Source organism: Anoplophora glabripennis, unplaced genomic scaffold (assembly GCF_000390285.2).
Source record: "Anoplophora glabripennis isolate ALB-LARVAE unplaced genomic scaffold, Agla_2.0 scaffold245, whole genome shotgun sequence".
Taxonomy (NCBI): domain Eukaryota; kingdom Metazoa; phylum Arthropoda; class Insecta; order Coleoptera; family Cerambycidae; genus Anoplophora; species Anoplophora glabripennis.
The window spans coordinates 525,853-551,033 of record NW_019416417.1 but is presented as its reverse complement, the minus strand read 5'-3'; the positions used below and the strand labels follow the sequence as shown (position 1 = coordinate 551,033).

The window sequence follows — 25,181 nt, the reverse complement described above, 5'->3', positions numbered from 1 at the left end:
GTAATCTGTCAACAACTGAACTTTATGGTCGGTCGCCGAGTGCGGCTGTGTTTGTGCGCCATTTGTCCGAGCGCACATTCTGCAACCGGGCGTATACATTTCTACCACCTTCACGTTTAGTTCGACCAGACGTGTATACAGGGTAGGAAAGTACCGATGGTCTATCTGAAGTTAAGTGAGAGCGATAAAATAAGCCATAGAAATCCATGCGATAGAGAAGGATGGCTATAATGAAGGCGTCTCTTAGTCACCGCCCGTTTCGCCCTTCCACAAATAAGATCCACTTCTTATTTGTGGAAGGGCGAAATGGGCGGTGACTATTAGACGCCTTCACTATACCCATCCTTGTCTATCACATGGATTTGTATGACTTACTTTATCGCTCTCACGCAACTTCAGATAGACCATCGGTACTTTCCTACCCTGTATGGGTATGGCTAAATAAATATGAGAACAACCCTGGACCAAACCTGGTACATACTGTCTAGCTCTTTGGTCTTCAGTTAAGATCGGAAAGATTATAATAATCAGGTCCAGTAGTAAAATTTTCCAACAAAAATTATGGCACGCCACTGGAAAATTAATACAAATTAACAATTTATGAGGATATTACGTTCAAATAAATTTACATTAAACAAGGTGTTACAGCAGCTTGTTCAAAATATGGGAATCTGTGAGAGGGTATGTAAACAGAATATATTGGTATCAAAAAGTGCATAGGGGCGCCATTTAAGTAAAACAAATTTTTAATTACATTTAAATAAACTGTCCAATAAACTGTTCTTATATCCAAACTTCACAACTACCTACAAATTGTTAATTTGTGCATATCTACCTAAACGGAAAAAACTATTAAAAAAATAAAGAAATCATTTTAAATAAATTGGATTTAAAAAATATTTTCTTTCAGTGGCGTGCAATAATTTTTGAAAATATTACTATTATAACTTCTACGTCACTGAGATCTGATCTGAGACTTAATATTTTTCACAGAAATAACATTTTTTTTATTAAAAACCATCATGCTGTTTTTAAAATGGCGCAGGCTACAAGAGCAGATGTTTAAAAGATAAGATGTAAAAACATCCTTAAATTTAGATTAGGAAAACGCCCCTCATTTTTGACACTTTGTATTGTTACACCCTGTATAAACAGTCGCGCATAGAGTGCAGTAGGAATCCCCTCTTGCACCTGCTTTGCCCAGTAGGCCGTGCTCGAGAGGTCGGCCGTGTACAGCTCACTATCTACACCATTTCTGTGTTCTCCTATCGAGTGTGTTTTGTTCTTCAGTCTGTTTGTGACACTTGTCTGTGTCTGTGGACTGTGGTTGTTGTTGAGGTGAAATTTCGTGAGTCGATCGTTATTTCGATACGGGACAGTAATCGCCAAAGACTACTTCATTTATCTGTTTAAATAAGTGATACTTTCATTCATAAAACTCCAGAAAACGGCGACGAAGTACAACATGACAACCTATTTAAATAAGTATTTATAGGACACTGATTTGTGCAGTGTACGATCCGTGGGTTGAATTCGAAAGTAGGGTTAAGAGTGCCAAAAATTTGATTTATAAACAAAGGCTAGCAGGTAAGGCAACTTAGATCTGTTAACTATTTATATAGACATCTGTGGCAATGGGAAAATATTTTTACTTTCATTGCATTACTTTATTATTGAGATTTCATTGAATACTTCGTTTTAGATAGTTACCTAGTTACGAGGCAGACAATATTAATTATTGTTATTATTGTCGCCAAGTTACGGTTAAATATAATTGGCTGTGGCAATGTTCAAATCTGGATTAGTAGATCGTCTAAGGTTCAATTTATCTTAAGCTTTTTATTTATAGACACGACGGAATGGTTCATTTGTTTCAGTGTTCTTATTCATCCTAAAGCGGATGACTGTAGAAAATAAATGTACCTATTTATGTTTTTAATTCTAATCGTCTGATCTAATATTTAATGCCCATTGGATGGGTACAAGTTATTCTTTAGCTTTACTCAATGTATTTGAAATTCTAGCAACATATCAAACATTTCCAATGTACCGCTTGTTGCTTGTCACTTATACTCTTGTACAAAATGTTGCATGGCCTCCTGAATTTTAATTAAAAGTTTGGACTATAATTTGAAAGCACTCAGAGTGGAACGAAAACTTTATTTTTTGTCAATTCTAAGCTTATGAATTTTTATATAATAAGCTCAGTAGCTAAAAAAAATATCTTTTGAACTAACCATTTTAAATCTTGATGTTGAACTAATTATGAACATTTATGTTTCTAGTCTGTATTTAAAAAGGAAAAGAGGAAATGGTCTCAGTGTTAGCTGTAATGTATTTTTTTTTATTATTGGGAATAAATATTTATATCTATGCAAAACAAGTGTACACCCAGATATTAAAGATAGTTTATGTGACCTTAATGAATAAAAATTACTTAATTATGTAAATGTGACAGATTTTGGCTGTTGATTATCATTAACTAACTTTTTTACGAGATTTTCTTGTTTGCGAAATCAACAAAAAATTAAACTTCGATATGAATTGTTTTTGATTTGAATTAACGTNTTTTATTATTGGGAATAAATATTTATATCTATGCAAAACAGGTGTACACCCTGATATTAAAGATAGTTTATGTGACCTTAATGAATAAAAATTACTTAATTATTTAAATGTAACAGATGTTGGCTGTTGATTATTATCATTACCTTTTTTGCTAGATTTTTTTTTGTTTGCGAAAACAAAAAATTAATCTTCAATATGAAAATTTTTTGGTTTGAATTAACGTGAAAAAAATTTGTTTAAATTGTATATGAAAAAGTAAAATGTTGAAAAAGAGGGAAATGTCCCTGAAAAAATAGTTGTTGTTTTATTTATAAAAAGCCAAGTAGGTACCTAAGAAGCCCAAGTCTATTAGTATATTAGTAATGTTTTTAAAATGTTTGTTATTTGTGTTTCATGTTTTATTTCATTTCTATGTAAAAATCGAGGTAAAAATTAAGGCATAATATATTTTTTAATAGGTACTAATATTTATAATTTTACATTTTTCTACAAAATTTCGTATATACCTACTCATTTAAGAGAATAATCAGATTGTATATAAAAAAATCACTTATACGATTTCTTGAATTTTGATCCTCTAAAGAAATTACGGTGGGCCTTGTTTAGGGAAAATAATATTATGATGCTTTGTCCAAAAGTGCAGTCATCAAACCTTACACCACATTCATCATTGATGCACTGGTTAAGTAATAATATTCGTGTCGTTTTACCACTGGAGGTCAAATTCTATATAAATTTGACAATTCACATAAAAATTATCAGGGACGTGCGTTAAAAACACTGTTCTATATGTAGGTAAATATTTCCAGATACAATTACTTACTATACAAAAAATCTAGCAGTGTCAAATCACGTGATCTAGGCGGCCAATTGAAGTGTCCGTGACGCGAAATGACACTTCCAGGAAACTGCTCTTGCAATAAGGTTATCGTTTCACGGCTTATAGGTATTCTGTTGAAATAAACATCTTCTAGATTCAGTTCTTCAGTCGTAGGCCCAAAAAGTCAGTCAACATCATGGGCTTTGTTTTCGAAAGAAATACGTCTCTGTAACGCTGCGACTTCAGAAACCGCACTAAACACTCGTTGTGGATGGAGAGGTTGTCTGACAATTCCTCTTGGGCTTTCAGAGCCCGAGATGCTACAATTTTGCTTACTAACGTACCTTGAAATTGGAAATCGGCTTCATTGCTAAAAATAATTTTTTTGAAAAAGCGTCAACCTCTTGCATTTCTAACATCCCGTCAGCGAACGAAGACGATGTGCTTGGTTCCTCGACTTCAGATCTTGCGTTAGTTGGACCTTGTAAGGATGCAGGCCTAGACCTTTGTGCAACATGAGGTGCATGCTGGTTTGTGAAATGCCACATTACTTGAACGTCTTGCAATAGACAGAGCAGGATTTTCCGTGACACCTACAGACACAACAGAAATACTTTCGTTTGATCTGATTGATCGAATACAAGTTGGGTTCTTAACATCAGTATTCTGCTCTGTATGTTAAAATTTTACCACTAAATTCACAATTGCTGTATTCTGCGACCAAACCTGGTACGGACTTTTCGAACTATCTCCTACATGTTCATCATTGCGAACTTTTATTACTTCTAAGCGTTGCTCAAAGGAATATCGATCCATCTTTATTAATCGAGTTGTTTATACCTAAAGTTGTCAGAGAGAGCCGCAATTCAATGGCGTGCCAAGCCAGTCAACCGAGACATGCGTGAACCGCTGCCTCAGAATGCTTTTCACGTTCACGTTATATTAGTATACTGTTGCTTTGTTATCGTTTGGATGTTGCGTTATTAATTCCTACCCGTTGCTGTTTATGGTGGTGCATTGTAGACAATTTAGTTTGTTGCTTTTTAATAAATAATACGTACGCCTATGTCCCGCGGCTCAGTTCTGACAGCCCTGTTTATAATTAACGGCTACCAAATATGGCAGCCCCATTTGTCACATGTAAGAAATGGTACGCAACTTGAAATGGAACCTCTTAATGGAAGACCCTTTATTATATACGAGTCTGACTGAAAATAAATATTTTAAAATTTTTTTTTTAAATTTGTGTTCCAATGGTATAAAGATCTAGAGGGTGTTACATTAACAAAAAAAAAGCAATTTCTCGAACATAAAAATTCAATTGTTTTTTCGGTATGGGTTAGAATTTTTTAAATTTTTTATTATCTCCAACTACTACTGAAAAAATGAGGGGGCAATTTTTGCATGACCACCGTGTATACAGTGATTAAAAAAATATGATTCTAAGAAGTATTAGGTTAATTTATAGAAAAATTCAAATGTTTCACATGGCTACTTGACTTTTTTATTCAATATATATTATAATTATATTCAATATCTTGGTTACTTATTTATCAAAACCCCATAAATTATACATCGTTGTAAAGAGAATGTTCTGTTTGTTTTAATACAAAAATTCAATACCAAAAACAAAAGTTAAAAACCATTCAGCGCACAATTTTAGAGATACGTCAATACTGACAACAAAAATCGATTCTTCACATCATTTAATATCAGACTACACATTTTTGTCCTAAAATTTAAAAAAACAAGTGAAATACGACTTAAAAAAGAAATAGCATAAAATCGGTTTTCTTCGAATATATTCGAAACTATTCGAAATTTTCTAAATTTAAAAACGAATCCGTGTTCAGCATAAAATTCTGCACATTTTTGCTCAGTTAACCGTCTCTGTATCTCTTAAAATAGGAAAGATAACCTGTATTGGACAATTAAAAAGTTACAACCCTGTATATACATAAATAGCTAGTCACATCTGAATTTATTATGTACAAAAATGGCATATAAGGTGTTTAGTGTCTAGATTTTAAACGCTGCATTGATATTTTTTGTTAATCAGATTCAAGAACAAAATTAGTGTTAAATTGTTCACTATCGGCTTAAGACGACTTCTAATTACTAATGAACTTAACTTATTACGAGAAAACCTCAGAATTAAAGTTTTATGACCACTATGTAATACATTTTACCATGTGTTTTGCATAACAACTATACAATATATCTCTTTGGTTTTCGACATATGTATGACTCAATCTTATGATAATACTAATTTAACAAATTTTAAAAATCATGTCCAGATTTAACATTCAACAATTTTAAATTTTCACCGTCCGATCCTATGTGCAAATGAATATAACAGTAAATTTAATGTAGTACCTTCTATAATGCCCATTACCGATCGATGACTGTCTATTCCAGTGCAAATTTATTTTACTTAGAGCGAATTTTGGGTGTGGCAAGGTGAAAAAATATTTATACGGACAGTACCGTTTTATACCTTCCATATAACAAATAAATAATTTATTGTAGTTGTAAAACGTGCCGAGGAACACGTGAATTAAATGTCAACAACTTTAAATTGTGTAGTTACCGACTAATAAAATTAGTGCAGTGTATAATTTGCATCTCAATATAATTTTAATAGTTGAATGGCAATAATTGTAAATAGGTTATTAAATTATAGAATAGGATTGACATAGATTTAAATATATCTAAATAAAGTTATTAAAGTTGTTAATTGGTCATAAGAAATGTTAAATTACTATTTTGAATATACTAAAATTTATAATAGTTTTATGGAAAACCTAACTGGGTTTGTTAATAAAGTTTTTGCTTATGTTACGAAAAATTAAATGACAAAAATTACTGAAGGTTAAAATGAGGAAGGTTGGCAATTATTAAAAATATCAAGTTTAAAATTAAATGTTTAACATGTTAAAATAAATCAATCTCCACAAAAGTTACACTAAATTCCAACCAATAAACGTATAATTTCAATTTCAAGTTTTTAAAAATAATTGTGCTATTTTTTAAAATATATTTATTTTGTGAATCTCAGTGTCAACGGCCTTTGACATCTAGTTTACTTGAACTGTAAGGTGCGTTCCAAAATGAAAACGGGATAAGATGTGAAGTCCGATTCTGTATAAAAGTACGACCAATAATTTCACAGCACATGCTTGATCATTGTTTACACGTTTGAAATTTGACTTTACACCTGGTATGATTTGACAAGAGATGGTAAAAACTAAACTGTCAACGTTAAATCATTGTAAAGAGAATGGATGGAGAATGGAATATACAGGGTTTCAAGTATATCATATACAACGAACGTTGACAATTGACGGATTATATCCATTATCTTATTCAGAAAATACAGGCTCTGAAACCAGAAGATTTACCTGTGGTGGAAAATGTAACGAAGAGAGAGACAGCTTATTATATTGTGTTCTAATAACTGATGAGGCAAAATTTCCAAGAGAAGAAGTGCCTCAAAACACACCTTTTTAGTGTGATGAAGATTCCCGAGAAAATTCCCATTCGAGGAGAGTGATTCATTATCAAGACACATTTTAGATAAATATTTAGGCTTGAACACTGATTGGACTTTACGTAATGGATGATAGACTCGATGGAGAAACTACATACCTTAATGTTCTGAGAAATAGGTTGGAANTAAAATTTATAATAGTTTTATGGAAAATCTATCTTTGGGTTTGTTAATAAAGTTTTTGCTTATGTTAAAAATTAAAAATTGAATGAAATTTAAAATGTTAAAATGATGAAGTTTGGCAATTATTAAAAATATCAAGTTTAAAATTAAATGTTTAACGTGTTAAAATAAATCAATATGCACAAAAATTACATTAAATTCCAACCAATAAACGTAGTAATTTCAATTTTAAGTTTTTAAAAATAATTGTCGTGCTATTGTTTAAAATGTGTTTATTTTGTGAATCTCAGTGTCAATGACCTTTGATATCTAGTTTCCTTGAACTATAAGGTGCGTTCCAAGATGAAAACGGGATAAGATGTGAAGTCCGGTTATGTATAAAAGTACGACCAATAATTTCGTAGCAACACATGCTTGATCATTGTTTAGAAGATTGAAATTTGACTTTACACCTGGTATGATTTGACAAGAGATGGTAAACGAATAAAAACTAAACTGTCAACGTTAAATCGTTGTAAAGAGAATGGATGAATATATAGGGTGATCCAGAACTTATCCAAAAAAAAAATTGTATGTACAGGGAACTCTTACAAATACAATTTTGTAAAGAAAAAATCAAAAAGGGCCGTTCGAGAATGATTTAAAAATACACTTCTGCACGGCACAGGAAACTGATCAACTGTAAAACCTGATCTCGTACAATGGTATGGCGGCAAAGTGTGATAAAAACGGACAAAAACTTTCGTAAGATAAGAAATAAATAGAATTTTATAGCACCTATTTTATATCAGTAAATTGAATTGCTTTTGCCGTTATTGTTAGGTATTATTAGTTAATAAAATTAATTTGTGGTTTTAAATAATAAAATAATTTGTGTAAATACATTTGGCTCTGTCTTACTCAGTTTCTACGAACTAACACAAATGTTGTCTTGCTTCACCAGAAATAAAAACGATATCCATCAACTCCGCGTTGCTATTATACACGCAAGCCATTTTTGACACTAACTACTAAAAAAAACTATTGTAAACATAACAGATAACAGGTAAACACTAACACAACAATTGTAAAATCAGATTTCAGTATTCGGAGTCGCTAAGGCCACGTGGCTCTCCACGCGCATTGAGAATGACGCTAGACATTACAGCTATGTAATGGTTGAATGTACTACAACTTCAATAATTTTTTTCTCGGAAACTAAGGATTTTACAATTTTTTTTTAAGATGTTGACACCATTTCTCAAGCCGCATCTATTCCCAAATTTTTTTGGATAAGTTGTGAATCACCCTGTACAGGAACCACTTCATTTTGTGACATTTATTTTAGTTTTTAGTTTATCGATTTACAAGAATGTTAGTGTTTACTGGAGTCGAAATACAACTTGTATAGTGCAGTGTTGTTTTATTTTAGATTAATTTTACATGAAAATTTGAATTAGTTTTAGTGGAGTGTCTTTGTGTAGTTAAGTGTATAATATAGTTATTTATTTCAGTGTTTAGTGGCGGTAATTTTGTGTTTTCATTTTTAAGTTTACGTGAGATATTCTGAAAAAGTGGCATACGTATCGTGAAAGATTTGATATGGTTAGAGTTTAGCTTTTGTCGGGATAAAACGATGCTGCTATAAGAAGACAATATTATGTCAAATATCTCGAACCACAAGTACCAAATAAGAAAATATTTGTAATATTGGTCCAATATTTAGGAGATTATGAGAGATTTGAATATCAATTTGCTAATGTTGAACGGAAACAAACTCAAAGAGTGAGAAACTTAGAACCAGAATACTCGAAAATTAAGTTACAAGATTGACAGATTATATCCATATTTTATTAAGAAAATCCAGGCTATGAAACCCGAAAATTTACCAAAATGTAACGAAGAGGGAGACAACTTGTTATATTGTGTTCTAATGACTGATGAGGTGGAAGAAATGCCTCATAACACACATTTTTGGTGTGATGAAAATCCCCTCATTCGACGAGAGAGACTCATTATCAAGAAAAATTTTAAATATTTAGACTTAAAGAATGATAGGACTTTACGTATTGGATGATAGACTCCATGGGGACACTACATACCTTAATGTTCTGAGAAATAGGTTGGAAAACTTATGTAATGTAAGAAGGAATATGTGGTACCAATATGACAAGGCACCACACCTCAGCNAGGAATATGTGGTATCAATATGATAAGGCACCACACCACAGCGGATTGGTTAAACGAGGATTACCAGAATCAGTGGATTGGACGTTTCGGACCCGTACTTTGGCCACGAATATCCCCAGATTTAAATCCGTGTTAGTTTTATCTATAAAATCTTTAGTTTACTCATCTTTTGTCAGCAATGTTGAAGAACTGCTCAAAGGGTACAGAATGCTTAGAAGAATAGAGCAATCAATTCTGTTGTTTTGAAGATTATATGTATAAATATCGCATGAGTGAAATATTACGACGCGTTTCCAGTGATTCTAGCCCAAAACGATTCAAGAGATCTACATGATTAAAACCTTGTGGCAGATAGACACCATCTTGCGTAAACGCCATAAATTTAAAAAACCACATTTGAACTGACTCCAACCTTTACCGATGTATATTGTATATTGGATACCATATTATGGAACCATAATCCATTTTAGATCTGACGAGGGAGTAAAATAAAATTTTAAATGTACGGATATCTGTAAAAACTCTACAATTGCGTTAAATAAAACCATAATTCTGGAACGCACTCGACACAACATTATTAATGTGATCGATGAAAGTGAGTCTGCTGTCAAAAGTTATGCCTAGATCTTTAAATATTTCAGCACGGCTAAGGATTAGTTTTATGAGTGAAGGACATTACCTAACATTTAGAGTTGTTAAGAGATTAACAATTTAATTCACACCACGACGACGTACGATTCATACAGAGCTCTAGACGGACGCACTGTGTAAAGGAATTTATTACAGAGAATAATTTAACATCCTCTGGGAACACCCGTTTTTCACATGAAAAAATATCCGGAGGATCATTAATAAAAAGTAAGAACAAAAGCGGTCCCAAATTAGAGCCTTGGGGCATCCCTGAAGATAGAGAAAATGTTTCAGAGGTAAAATGTTGAAACCTGACCATAGATTGCCTATTTGCTAAATACGATTGTAAAAGCCTAATTAACGAATTTGAAAAATTAAATCCTTGTAACTATGCCAGTAAGATGTAATGATTTATATGATCGAGGGCTTTTTGGAAATCTGTAAATATTACGTCAACTTGCCCTCCACCAGAAATAAATTGAGAAAAGACAGCGAGATTTGAAATGGTACATCTTCTCTGCATAAATCCATGTTGATGAATGGATATCAGATGGTTAGTGAGATAATAAATTTCATTATACAGAGTGGAGAATGTTTTAAAATGCAGTTAAATAATACATTCAAAGGTTAAACAAATGAGTACGCACAGTCTCAGGATAAAACTTGGAATACTATCCACACCCATTGTGGAGGAGTCTTTAGATCTTCTCAGACCTCATAAGACATCTTCCTCCTTGAACGACGAAATTATAATATGTACTGAAAGTTTACCATTTGAAGGAAATTTAGATGAAACTATTGGATGAGATTGAATAAAGACACTGTTGAAATAATCAGCAAAGGCGTTTATAATATCAGTAGGGTTAGAAAGCTCAATATTATTGTAAATCGTGATACCTGGAATACGCGATGATAAATATGAATCTCTTCAAACTTACATCCTGTACATAGGAAAATATTGATAAATGTGAAGAACGAGGAATACCCTTCCCCATTTTTAACCGGCTACACCTTGTGACAGACAAAAATAATTTATTAATTAAATCTAATTGACACTTCATCTAAGCATCTTTTTATTTTTTGTATATATTCAATAGTTCTAAGGTATTGGGTGTTAAAATCACCTTGTATAGTATTTTCAATATTAATGATGTTAATTTATAGATGTCATGATTTTTGTCGCACAATGAGGATTCACATCTATAAGTATCTAATTTACAGTTACAGAACACCCCGTATATTAAGTAGGTTATTAAACCAGCACTAATTAATTAAGATATATATGTTAATTTATTCATGGACACTAAATGAAATTTTGTGTTGTAATTTTTTGGAAAATTCTAACAGAATTGTCTTGGTGTAGGTCAGGGATTTACGATATATTCAGTACAAAGACTTTAGAAGGATGATAAAAAATATATAAACCATAAACAGCTGAACACCTAATCCACAAAATTCCTTGTTGAACATTGTGCTTTTTATACATTTAAATTTGAATCTAAAACTCGTTTTACATTTTATCAAATCATGACCCAATAAATTGATTAAGAAATTGACGATTTATTTTGGTATACTGACTGGTATACGCAATTGTGGTAAATTTCCTAGCTACAGTAAATTGGACAAATAATAATTAGAGAGAATGAAAGTGGTCCTGATTTATTGCTCAATTTTCGAAATTTTTAGACACTATTTCTTATCCAAGGCATTGAGTTTATAAGCTACGCTATCAGATAAGTCAAAGTAAAGGCTGATGCTTGCCACACAAATTTTGACGTTTGTCAGCCATTAATTTATTCTATAAAATTTACTCTTTCTTCAGTTATCAGCGAGGTTCTGAGTCTATCATATTTATAGTTCGATATTGTCTGATTAATGGATAGCTAGCTTTAAATTTGCTTGACAAATTGATCAATGTATATGCAAAGTTGTGGAATATTTCCAATCTGTTTCACCTGTAATTTTTGAGTGAAAATAATTTGAATTGTATGCTATATTTTGAATTTTAAAAGTGTTGCTACTATTGAGTTGTAGCGTCCGAAAAATAATAATGTCACAGTGTATGAAGTGGTTCGGTTATAGATAAAAGGTTAAAATAATAAAAGTAATAAAACAAACGAACTAATAAGAATTATGTTTTTCATAATTATACAGGTGACTAGGAAATGGTGGGTAACCTTTTGGGCATGGTTAGGTCTTGCAAAAATAATAAAAATAATGTTTTGTTATAAACTATTTATCTCGTTAAATTTGGATATAAGCTGCCATATGACAATTTGTATTTATATTGCTACATAAACAACTAATTATTGTTTTTAGNATATTCAGTACAAAGACTTTAGAAGGATGATAAAAAATATATAAACCATAAACAGCTGAACACCTAATCCACAAAATTCCTTGTTGAACATTGTGCTTTTTATACATTTCAATTTGAATCTAAAACTCGTTTTACATTTTATCAAATCATGACCCAATAAATTGATTAAGAAATTGACGATTTATTTTGGTATACTGACTGGTATACGCAATTGTGGTAAATTTCCTAGCTACAGTAAATTGGACAAATAATAATTAGAGAGAATGAAAGTGGTCCTGATTTATTGCTCAATTTTCGAAATTTTTGGACACTATCCAAGCCATTGAGTTTATAAGCTACGCTATCAGATAAGTCAAAGTAAAGGCTGATGCTTGCCACACAAATTTTGACATTTGTCAGCCATTAATTTATTCTATAAAATTTACTCTGGCTTCAGTTATCAGCGAGGTTCTGAGTCTATCATATTTATAGTTCGATATTGTCTGATTAATGGATAGCTAGCTTTAAAGCTTTACAAATTGATCAATGTACCTATTGAAATATGTAAAGTTGTGGAACATTTCCAATCTGTTTCACCTGTAATTTTTGAGTGAAAATAATTTGAATTGTATGCTATATTTTGAATTTTAAAAGTGTTGCTACTATTGAGTTGTAGCGTCCGAAAAATAATAATGTCACAGTGTATGAAGTGGTTCGGTTATAGATAAAAGGTTAAAATAATAAAAGTAATAAAACAAACGAACTAATAAGAATTATGTTTTTCATAATTATACAAGGTGACTAGGAAATGGTGGGTAACCTTTTGGGCACGGTTAGGTCTTGCAAAAATAATAAAAATAATGTTTTGTTATAAACTATTTATCTCGTTAAATTTGGATATAAGCTGCCATATGACAATTTGTATTTATATTGCTACATAAACAACTAATTATTGTTTTTAGGTATTAATTACTATTAGATGCGTCATAAATATGGTAGCTTCATTGCCTAAACGTATTTATTTCGAAAGCGGTTAATTTTTATGGAAAATAACAAGAATACATTTTTTATTTAAAGAAGCATGAAAATCTTGGAAACGGCGACAAAGATTGGAAATGTGGGCCTATAATTTTTTTTATGGGTCAAAAGTTCAGAAAGCCCTCTGAATCCGGGCCCCCATATTGGTAAATTGAATAAAAAATAATAATATAACTGGTAGGTACCCAAAAATTATCCAAATTTAGTGGGAAACAAAGTTAAAGTTAATAATCTCGGTTTTAACGAAAAATCGAGAATTATGACAACTTTTTGAGCAATTTATATGATACAAAATTGTTAAATAAATGCAAAAAACCGTGTAAAATGATATACGGCGATTATATTATAGAAAGTGAAATGCAGATCATACCAATTAGACATTGTCTAAAGTAGAATGAACTGAGTTCACAATAGATTTAGGAAAGTAATACCACATTAATAGGTACTTATTGTAACTAGTGCAGTACCTATACAGGGTGTCTCATAATTAGCTGCCAACCCTGAACAGGCCGATTCTATGATCAAAACTAAGTAAAAAAGTTCATATGAACATGGGTCCGGAAATGCTTCCTAAGGGCACAGGGACCCATTGAAGAGGGAGGAATGGAAATCATTTTTTTGCAATATCTCTCAATCGCGTTGTGATAAATGAATGAAATTTGGTATACACAGCTAAATTTTGATGAGCAATTTGATGGACTAATCCATTTATTTCCACAAGGTCCATTGGGGTGGGTACGGGGGGGCCCTTGGTACTTTGCGTGTGTAACTTTTTCATCTTTGACTTTTTAACAAATTGGACAGCAAATTCCGTTTTCCCGAACTGTTTTACGTTAAAAAGGTACTCTTGTTTCAAATCGTTATCTTTAACGGTTTCTGAGAAAATCGCTCTTGAATTAATCCCACTTTGGTCAATTTCATAGTAATTTAAACAAAATTATCAAGGTATTCTTATGTCAAAGTATTGTCAACCCGATTGCCAATTTAATAGTTCTAAGCGAAAAAAATGGAAGAGTTTACGGGACAAGAGTTAGTTGATATGATATTTATTTATGGCTTTTGCGATGGTAATGCTGCAGCGGCAGAACGCGAGTACGGGAGAAGGTTTCCAAACCGAAGGCTGCCATCAAGGAGGACATTCCCTACGGTATTCCGCAACTTAGCTGCAACCGCCACTTTTCGAAAGGCACCGGGTCAAGGACGTCCCAGGATTAATAGGGAAGCGGAGGTCCTTGACGCTATTGAACAAGATCCTACGACTAGCATACGGAACATTTCAAGGCAAATAAATGTTCCTCGGCCAACGGTACTACATATCTTAAAGATTTCCTTAACAGAATTGATTAGATGTGCTACTAACATTTCAGGTTGGAAGAATATTAAAGCGACAAGGTCTACATGCCTATCACTATCGACGTGTACATGGCTTGATACCAGAAGATTTTGCGCCACGTATGCAATTTTGTCGCTGGATTTTGTCGCTGGACAACGAGCAAGCTTCCAAAATTTTGTGGTGTGACGAAGCTACTTTTACCCGAAATGGAAAATTAAATTTTCATAATTCTCATTATTGGGAAGAAGAGAACCCACATGTTGTTCGGAGAACAAACTTCCAGCAACGGTTTTCCATAAATTTATGGGCGGGAATAATTCACGACACTCTGATTGGACCTATTGAAATTCCACAACGTCTCAATTCAAATCTTTATTTAAACTTACTTCAAGAAAATCTTCCCCAAATTCTCGATGATCTGCCTCTAAATTTACGACGTAACATGTTTTTTCAACACGATGGAGCCCCGGCACATAGTGGTCGCAATGTTCTAAATTTCCTAAACGAAAATTTCGCTGGACGGTGGATAGGGAGGCACGGACCGGTAGCTTGGCCGCCGCGTTCTCCCGACCTAACCCCGCTGGACTTCTTTTTCTGGGGATATCTAAATCAAAAAGTTTACGCCACCGAAGTCGATACCCGTGAGGAATTGCTGCAGCGTATCAATGATGCAGCCAATGAAATTCGTCAAAACCGTTTTAGCATCTTAATAGCTTCGAGAAGTGTTACACGTAGGGCAAGACTTTGTATCAGAGAAGGTGGAGGGTTTTTTGAACAGTTTTTAAAATAGCTTGTTGTCTGTTATCAAAATTAAGTTTCCATCTTATGATCCCTTCGAAAAGTGACGGTTGCAGCTAAATTGCGGAATACAGTGAGGAATGTCCTCCTTGATGTCAGCCTTCTGTTTGGAAACCTTCTGCCGTACTCGCGTTCTGCCGCGCAGCATTACCATCGCAAAAGCCATAAACAAATCATCATATCATAATTGTTCTACATCAATAATGTGTATTACTGATTACGTATTAAATTATTATTATTATTTTTTGTTTAAATTACTATGAAATTGACCAAAGTGGGATTAATTCAAGAGCGATTTTCTCAGAAACCGTTAAAGATAACGATTTGAAACAAGAGTACCTTTTTAACGTAAAACAGTTCGGGAAAACGGAATTTGCTGTCCAATTTGTTAAAAAGTCAAAGATGAAAAAGTTACACACGCAAAGTACCAAGGGCCCCCACGTACCCACCCCAATGGACCTTGTGGAAATAAATGGATTAGTCCATTAAATTGCTCATCAAAATTTAGCTGTGTATACCAAATTTCATTCATTTATCACAACGCGATTGAGAGATATTGCAAAAAAAATGATTTCCATTCCTCCCTCTTCAATGGGTTCCTGTGCCCTTAGGAAGCATTTACGTACCCATGTTCATTTGAACTTTTTTTACTTAGTTTTGATCATAGAATCGGCCTGTTCATGGTTGGCAGCTAATTATGAGACACCCTGTATAATTAAATATACAAAATTTAGCTCGATGTCTGAAACAGATGTCAGGAATTCATTTGCTCAAGTTGCGGTACAATTATAGTTTAATGATCCGTAGTTTATCAGTGTGATTATGCAGATCGCCAAATAAAGATTTCACAATAATGGAATGATAGTACCATTATCGGTCAGCAGAGAAAACCCTGACCGGGTTCTGAAAATTAACTCTCAAAACATTCAGAGAATTAATGTGCGTTACATTGATATAGTGAATCATCAGTTACATACATCAAAAACATTTTGCTAAATAACCAAATTTTCCAGATTTATCAAATATCCGGCAGAGTTAATAGACGATAAAATTACCTCTAAAAATGTCATTATTATTAGTTTTTTATGTTCCTTATTAGATTAAAGTAATTACCTAAGGCTGGCGTTTTCTAGACAAGAAATCGCACTTTTAGTAAGACAATGATAGAGCCAAGTGGGAGCGACGAAGCGTTACGCTAAACTAGAGTAACTTGTTTTAATTTCTGGCACTGAAAAATCACGGAGAACATGTAAACATCAGAAAATGTACCTTTCCTCTTTTGTCGAGCTTTGTAAAGATACTCAATAATTATGACTAATGCATGTGTTAATAGTTTCCTAAAAGCATTCTGCGGAGTGTGATTATGTTTATAGTATCGTACGAGATTTTCTGTATGTTTAACAGACGTACAAAATTCTGGAAACATAAGACACTATACCTATCCTGAAGAAAACTTATATAACTGATGCAGTGAAGAGATATTGTTCCTGTTTCTAAAATAATGGACAAAAAATTGCGCGTCCCCCTTATTTGTGAATCAAAATCGTTTATTTAGTACGACACTAGCCATGCTTTCATAGCTTCTACGAATAAGTAGGTCGCTTTCTGCCAGTAGGTATAGCAACTCTTTGTGCTAGTAGGTATTGAGTAACAATGGTATTTAAGATATGATAACTTATAGGTTATATCTCAGGTTGTTTTAGTTTTCGTCTTGGTGAGTAGGTATTTTTTATTTTCATATTTTAAAGAAATTTTACACTTTACTAATTTAAAGTTTATTTTATTTATTATGATTTATTAATATTTGAGGAACAACTTTTATCTTACATCTTGTAGAATATTGTGTTTAAACCCATTTCAACATTGAGTCAGCACAGTTAAACAAAAAGTATTTGATTGAGGCTAATAATCTATAGTTTTCTTTGACTACTTCCACTACTTTGATATGAATGACTCAATGAAATATTGCTCTGACTTTTATTAATCTCCTGAATCGAATCTGTTCCTGACAGTTTACCCTTGAAAACTGCACACAGTAAATGCACAATTCGATAAATTTGCAATAACTGTTATTGACTACATGTTATGCATATGCATAGTTTCAGCCTTTGTTTGATTTCTCGATTACATTTTAATAGCAAATCAACCAATTAATGATGAAGTATGCGCATGCAACACTGCCATAAAAAATGCGTCATAACCGCAATAAATATTCAGAAAAATGCGTGGGAAAATATCGAATAGTATTTGTTTGAAAAAAAAAAACAATAATTTATTGCACACCTGAAGGCGATAGAGCTCCTTTCACTTTTTATATGGTTGAACTATCGGAACGTGCAATGAGTTTGAAAACCAAAAGTATTAATTTTTACTTCCGTACAAGATTACTACTCTAGAGTGAAACAATTACTGATTGATCACTATCATTTAGGCATCAAAAACATCAAACAACCGCTGTATTATTAAATGTAAACTGATACTTTAAACTTAGAAAGCGATTTTTAAATACAATTTCTTGGGATAAAGATACATAAGTTGGAGGAAGAAAATGGATGTGGGTGATATACATGTAACCTACAAAGTATAGCAGATCTTAATAATTGTAATTGCTACTTAATACATATTATTAGCACAAATCATTGTAGATTACAAGCCCAACGGAAATTTTCAAGGGGTCAGCAATCAATACTACGACTTATAACAATAACTTTAGAAACTATGTTGTCAATTCTTGTTGGTACAGGTGAGTACACTGGTAAGTTAAACCTAAAGAATGAAAATTGCAATGCGTACATATTCGTTGGAACAATTCTCCGAAACTATATAAGTCCCTAATCTCAAGAGAAATTTAATTTATACCGTAGAAATTATGATGGCATTGTATTTAAGTTAAAAAAAAAATGTGTAGGTATAGAGAATCGAGAAAATATTTTGAAAAATTTAAAATTTAATGACGTGCAAGAAAGTATTATTTTTAAATAAATATAATAATAAACAATTAATTTTAACTCAATATTCATGAGAATTCCTATATAAATACTTACAAAAAGGGCAGTTCGAAAATAATTTAAAAATACACTTCTGTACGGCACTGGAAACTGGTCCACTGTAAACCTTGACCGAGCACAATGCGACCGGCATGGCGGTGTGACAAAAACGGTCTGCTTTTGCCTTTATTAATTAATACAATTAATTTGTGTTTTTAAATAATAAAATCATTTGACATACCCGATGTTACAACAATTGTTCAAAATTTTATCCACCAACGTGTAAACACATTTGGGTCCGTCTTACTCAGTTTCTACGAACTAACACAAATGTTGTCTTGCTTCACCATATCACAAATGCTTCACCATAAATTAAAACGATATCCATGAACTCCGAGTTGCTATACACGCAAACCATTTTTGACACTAACTACCCATTTTTGACACTAACTACTAAAAAATCTATTGAACAGATAACAGGTAAATACTATTGCAACCACGATTGCAAAATCCGATTTCAGTATTCGGAGTCGCTGAGGCGACGTGGCTCTCCACGCGCATTGCGAATGACGCTAGAGACTACAGTTGTCCAGCTATGTAGTCGTTGAATGTACCATAACTTCAATAATTTTTTTCTCGGAAACTATAAGGATTTTACAAAAATTTTTTTTACCCTATTCCCAAATTGTTTTGGATAAGTTCTGAATCTCCCTGTATGTTTTGAAGTAACAGTACCTACTCTCGCATTTGCATATTTGCAACTTCTGTTACAATTGTTTGAACAATTTATTTATGCAAAAATTTTGATGAAGCCATTGGCATACAATATATGTTTAAAATTAGTAAAAATAATTTAAAAGTGCATTTGTTACAAAAAAGATTGTCGGTTATAAACATGAATAAAACCACATAAAAATTTACACTCCGAAAAGAAAAAAGAGATAGAGAAAGATGTTTCGATGGCCAGCTAGAATCTCGAAATGGTAATTTTAATTTTAAAATAAAAATAATTCCAAATTTTTAAAAAAATATTAGAATTTTATTGATTTTTTAATAATTTTTTGGATTTTAAAAAAATTTTACCTATATGCTTGTGAAAAAAATTAATATATAAGCTTTTCAAATTTATAAAATTAATAATTTTTATATCGACCTATGGTTTTTTAAAGGCATAGACTCCCTGATTGCAAAATGGAATGATTTTCTGTTATTTGTTCAAACACAATCTCCCAGTTGCATTGTTATCACAGAATCTTGGCTCTCCAAATACATCCCCGACTCTATTATTAAAATTAAGGGTTACAGCGTGTATCGGGCAGACAGAGACAGTAAAGGTGGTGGTGTCTGTATCTTTTTGGATGACAACGTTTACAAAAAATATCATATTACTAATTTAAATGTTATTATACCTGGTGTTGAAACTCTTTGGCTCCAATTAATTAGCAAATCGTTTTGTTTTACTCTGGCGGTTGTGTATCGGCCTCCGTCACATAATGCTTATGACCAACAGCTATTTGACTTTATTCAAGAATCTAGTACCAGGTATAAGAACCTTGTTATTGTTGGTGACTTTAATCTTCCAACTATTAACTAGAACGCCTTGGCACCCTCTGACAACATGATAAATGCTCCATCTATGTTTGTCAATATGTTTTTGAACTCTAATCTTGATCAACTCATTCGAGAACTTACTAGATATCGACAAAATCAAGAACCCTCCTTACTTGATCTTCTATTAACAAACGATGATAACATTATAGCAAATCTTGAATTGTACCCTCCAATTGGCTGTTCCGATTATGTTGTTATAACTTTTGAAATTCAAGTATTTGAACATAACACTGGCCGAAATATTATTAATAATATTACGAGAATCAATTATGACGATCTTCAATCCCAACTGAATAGCTTATTTTAGGAGGACATTTTTTCTTCTAATAACGTTGAGGAGATGTGGAATAGTTTTCATGAAGCTATTTCTGATCCTATGAGTAATTGCAGTACTATTATTCGCAAAGTTTCAAATTCTCAGAAGCCATATAGTGGTGATCTTATAGTTAGAGCCAAGACGAAACATGGTCTTTGGCGTAGATACAAACGTACTGGTCTTATAGAGGACTTTCTCGCTCATCGTCAATTCTCAAATAAATTAACCCATGACATTCGTGTTGCTAGGGAAAATTTTGAGAATAACTTTGTGGAGAAAGGTCCAAAAGCATTATATAAGTATACTAGAAGTCAACTTCAGACTGCTGTCAAAATTGCTATGGTCAAAAAATCCGATGGATCTATCTCTGTTGGTGATCTAGAAGCTGCTGAAGTACTCTCGAACATGTTCCAGTCGGCATTAGGTCGAGGTTCATTTTTTTTGTATAACCTACATACTTTAAATGCCATACAAAAATGTTTTGCGGAAAACCACCCCTCTCGGTGGACAGGTTTAGCTTACGTGTGTACTCAATTGTACCAACAAGAATTGACGGCATAGTTTCTAAAGTTATTGTTATATGTGGTAGTATTGATTTATAAGTAATTCATGCTGGATAAATGATCTCTTGAAAATTTCCGATGGGCTTGTAGTTATCATTAAAACTACATATGCTAGACTGTATTCCAAGCTAAGATTAGTTTAAGACAAATGGAAATGATTTAATACAAACTAATGTTTTTCTCAGTGTATATTCATTTCAGGCCAAATATCTGTAGGAATTCATCATCTTAAAATGAAAGATTTAATACGCAGTTAAATTAGTCATGGAAAAAGAAAACCCTGTAAGTGTTACATACAATTATCGATACAGTTAAGCTGAGGGAACATATCGAACTGAATTATAAATATGAACGCACTGATGCGCTAATTTCCATGTCGCTTCTCCACACATCACAGTCGTTGGATCTCGCATCGAACCGTGGACTTTTTGTATCCTTCTGTGAAGGCTAACGAAGTAATCACTGTAATAATTTATTCATTAATAGTAAATTAACTCATTAAAATTACTCTTAATGATGCTGGCGATTATTAAATATATTATTGCTTTATTATCCTTCGTTGCAGTTTTATGGTTTATTGGTTCGTAACTTGTTTACTTATTTACAGTGTTTGTTATTATACTGTAACTAATCTGCAACTATAGCAAACGCAAAGGTGAATTGTGAAAAATATATACACATACGTAAATAAGGTACACCTGTGTTTTTTAAAATTATAAGTTTAGTCTTAAGTGTTTTGAAAGTACATATAGTTTATTTAGGATTGCTTCAAGGAGAGATCGCAGTGAGAAATCAATTTCGGGCTCCTTATTTTAAGAATTGTTATCCTTGAACATTTACTTCTGGTTATACCTGTATTATTTTTTGTATTATACTATAATCTATATAAACCACAAAATATTTAATAATAGCATAGACAGCTGTTCAATATCAGAACAGATTTCATTAAATTTATATTAGAAGAAAACAAGTGATTATGTAGAATGGCCCAGTTCTGATTTGTTAAACTGAAATAAATGTTAAAGAATTGATTTTTGAAAAACAAATCTAGGAATGTTTAATAGAAAAATATACGTTTTTAAACCAGCTTATGAGCAATACAATACAGCAGTAACATAAAATTTAACATTGGCACAAATATAGTCTATGCAGTCTTAAAAACATGTTTTCTATAGTATATTGTGTCACAAGGGCCGAAAATGAGCATCAGTAGCTCGCGGATATTAGCTGATAGCTAAGGGTTACTAATACGTTTTCTACCTGTGTGACTCACAACTGTTTTTCGCCTAGCATTAAACAAAACCAAAAAAAAGGAAAAATATAAGAAAAATTATTAATTTCATAAATATAAACATAATATAATAAGAAGATTAAATGTTTGAAGTTGATGGTTCATTGGAATTGTCTAGATTAACTGGTATTTCATTTATTTGGTCGGAAATATTTAATTTAGTTGGGTTATTTTCTCTAGTATCTACTAGACTGTTGCTTTGGGTTTGTCAGGATTTTTTGCGAAATGTGAATCTTATTTGATAATCAGTTATCGATATATCCTTCTGCAACTGCAGAAGAACACCAACCTCCATGTTTTTTAAGTGTTAGTAAATCACTCAGGGTTAGCTAGTAGGGGTGCGGGACTACGGCGGAAGCAATGTCCTGCGTATGTATTAAGTTCAGGCAGTTTCAAAAAAGTAGTTGCTTGAAATTTTGCTAAACATTTTTTACGATCGGTTGCACTGTGTATTTATTATTCTAGTAGTAAATCAACAGGCGATTATGAGGAGTGTGGATAGATCTAAGGGAAACATATTTTTGTATATTGTAAGTAGATTCAACTGTTTTGTTTGTGACTGTAAACGTTCTTGTAATATTATTTTTTGTTTGAGGAACTGTAATAATCAATATGTCTCCTCTATTATCTATGTGGTCAAGTTTCATAATCAACAACTCATTTTTACGACAAGCTCCGTATAGTCCCATAATAAGAGAAACCTATAATGCAATGCTATAATAAAAAAAAACATAATTATTAATTCAACTTGATCAAAGATATTCCGAATCATGTGCTTCCTTAAAAAAATTAATACATTTTTCTTGAGTCAAACTTTTAGTCTGTTTGGGCAGGTTATTTATAGAATTTTGCTTCAAAAATGCTCGAACTTTATGAAAATAATCAAAATTATTATTTTCTTTGAATATAAAATTCATCATAATGTATAGTCTTTCCGATATCAATTGAAGAACCAAGAGGTTGACAGTATGTATCAGGTTCGTTTGCTGATGTAGCAACTCGGCATTGAAATATTTGAAAAACACAGCTGCATTGGGCCACTGGGCAATAAATCTCAGCTGTTGGCAAGTGATGGACAAATTGCCCAGCAGTGCAGTGCAGCAATACGGAATTTGGTTTGATTCCTATTACAATTATATTATTACAACATGACATTTTGGAGACCTTTTGAAACGGAACAAAACGAAATTCGCCATCAATATAATAAAATTGTTGGAGGACATAAATAATTAAAATATGTTGTTGGAAATACTATACCTGCATTTAGAATCTTTGATCTTTCTGATAGATAAGCAAGTAGTACATTTTCTTTTGTCTTTTTTTATTCCTTTTTCAGTTATTGAACAATTCATAATACTTTTCGTACCGTTGTCTTGACTTCGTAGGTAACAAATTCAGAGAAATATTGGTAGTTTCCTCTTCCGAGGAGTATTCGTAAATTCTTCGTCACTGTCTAAGTTACCATTCATTTTAACTTATTCACAGAATTACAGTTGTTCACAACTTTAGAAGCAACATATAAACATTAATTCTTGCTACTGTAGGGACGCGACATAATTTCAGAAACGACTGAAATTGTACAAAAAAAAAACAAAGGAAAAAATATTTCCTGGAACGATTACAAAGGGCGCTACAATCCTTAAAATATTGAATATTATATATATGTTTTTGTCAATTGCTAAAAAAAGAAATAAACAACATACTTCAAATTTGGTACAGCCTAGTTTCTTCGTAGTAGCTACTTACATAAACTATTTGACAAAAAATTGTCGTTGCAATTAGAAACAGTCCCAGTGGTTTAAACTATCAGAAAAATGTTAATTAACATCGTAGATAATCTTTGACTGAACTGGATAAACCGTTTCCAAATAAAACTTGTGCCCCTTGAGTATTTTTTTCGTATAATCGGTCTCTGGTAATTTTCCAGGATCTATGACAAAATATGTATTTTATTATTAGTTCTTGTACTTTTACTTTATTTTAAAGGTGTTAAGCTAATTCAAATAAATTCAAACATTTCGTTTTTAAATCCTTTCAAATGACGGCAAACAAACAAAAATCTAGTTATGCAAAAAATATCGAATCTCATAGATAAGATCCGCAATATTATCAGTTAGGAATTTTGTACCTGTAACTGTACCAAGTTTGAAATCTAGTAATAGATCAAAAACCATGTTTCTTGTCCAATCTTTGAAGGTTTGATTTAAACCTTGACCTTAACCGGTTTAAAATTTATAAGGTTTTTAGTTTAAATATGCGCAAATAAAATACATTAGTTATTCAAATTTCATTAGTACTTTGCAAAAAAATAAAGACGAATTCGCAATTTTTCTAATTTGACGTAGCTATTTTAGATTTTTTTTTTCTGTATATATTACACAGTTCGAGAAGATACAGAAAAAAATTATTGTTGAATCATCGGCTCAATCAAAATTTGCATTTTAAAAGTTATGGTATAAGACAACTAACAATAAGTTAACATGTAGATATTGTGTTCTAGAAAAAATATATAATATATATTATTTTTGTTTAATTTGTCAAATGGCAAAAGTAACTACAGTTACATTTTGAGTTATTTGTCTTTTTATACTAACAACGTCCATCTCGATTAACGACCTTATTTTACCATATGAAACATTAAAACTGTGTGAATAGGGGACGGTAGTCCTTTCAGGGAGACAAGGACCAATAATGTATTCAATTAATAAGGAAGTTTAAAATAAAGTTTGGTTATTTTTATGAACAGACATCGAAACAAAAAAATTTACGTCCTAGAGCGAAAAGTTAGATTTTACACACTGGTTCACATGCGTAAAGTTAGTATTTTACACACGGTGCGGTGGTAAAAAACAGTTATTATGCGTTCAGTTACATAATCTATCGTCTACGTGATCGTTATCGGATTTGGCGATTTCCTGCCTGGAAGAGTGGATTCTAGACGAGCAATAAATTAGATATTTATAGAATTATTCCAAAGTACTGTGAAATTGCACGCGCTTGTGGATGCCGCAATTACCAAAGGATTGGACACAGCTGCTCAATAGCAGTCAGTCGACACGAAAAAGAGACAATTTCTCTTTGTGTG

The 25,181-nt window shown here is 32.2% G+C and overlaps 1 protein-coding gene across 1 annotated transcript in view; it reads left to right on the top strand.

Moving 5' to 3' along the window:
* Nucleotides 1-1,272: 1,272 nt before the first annotated feature.
* LOC108905290 overlaps nt 1,273-25,181 on the top strand; it is a 282,262-nt gene continuing 258,353 nt past the window's right edge. Inside the window, exon 1 of the mRNA XM_018708092.1 lies at nt 1,273-1,587. The gene's annotated coding sequence lies outside the window, so the exon portion shown is untranslated. The remainder of the gene's footprint in view (nt 1,588-25,181) is intronic.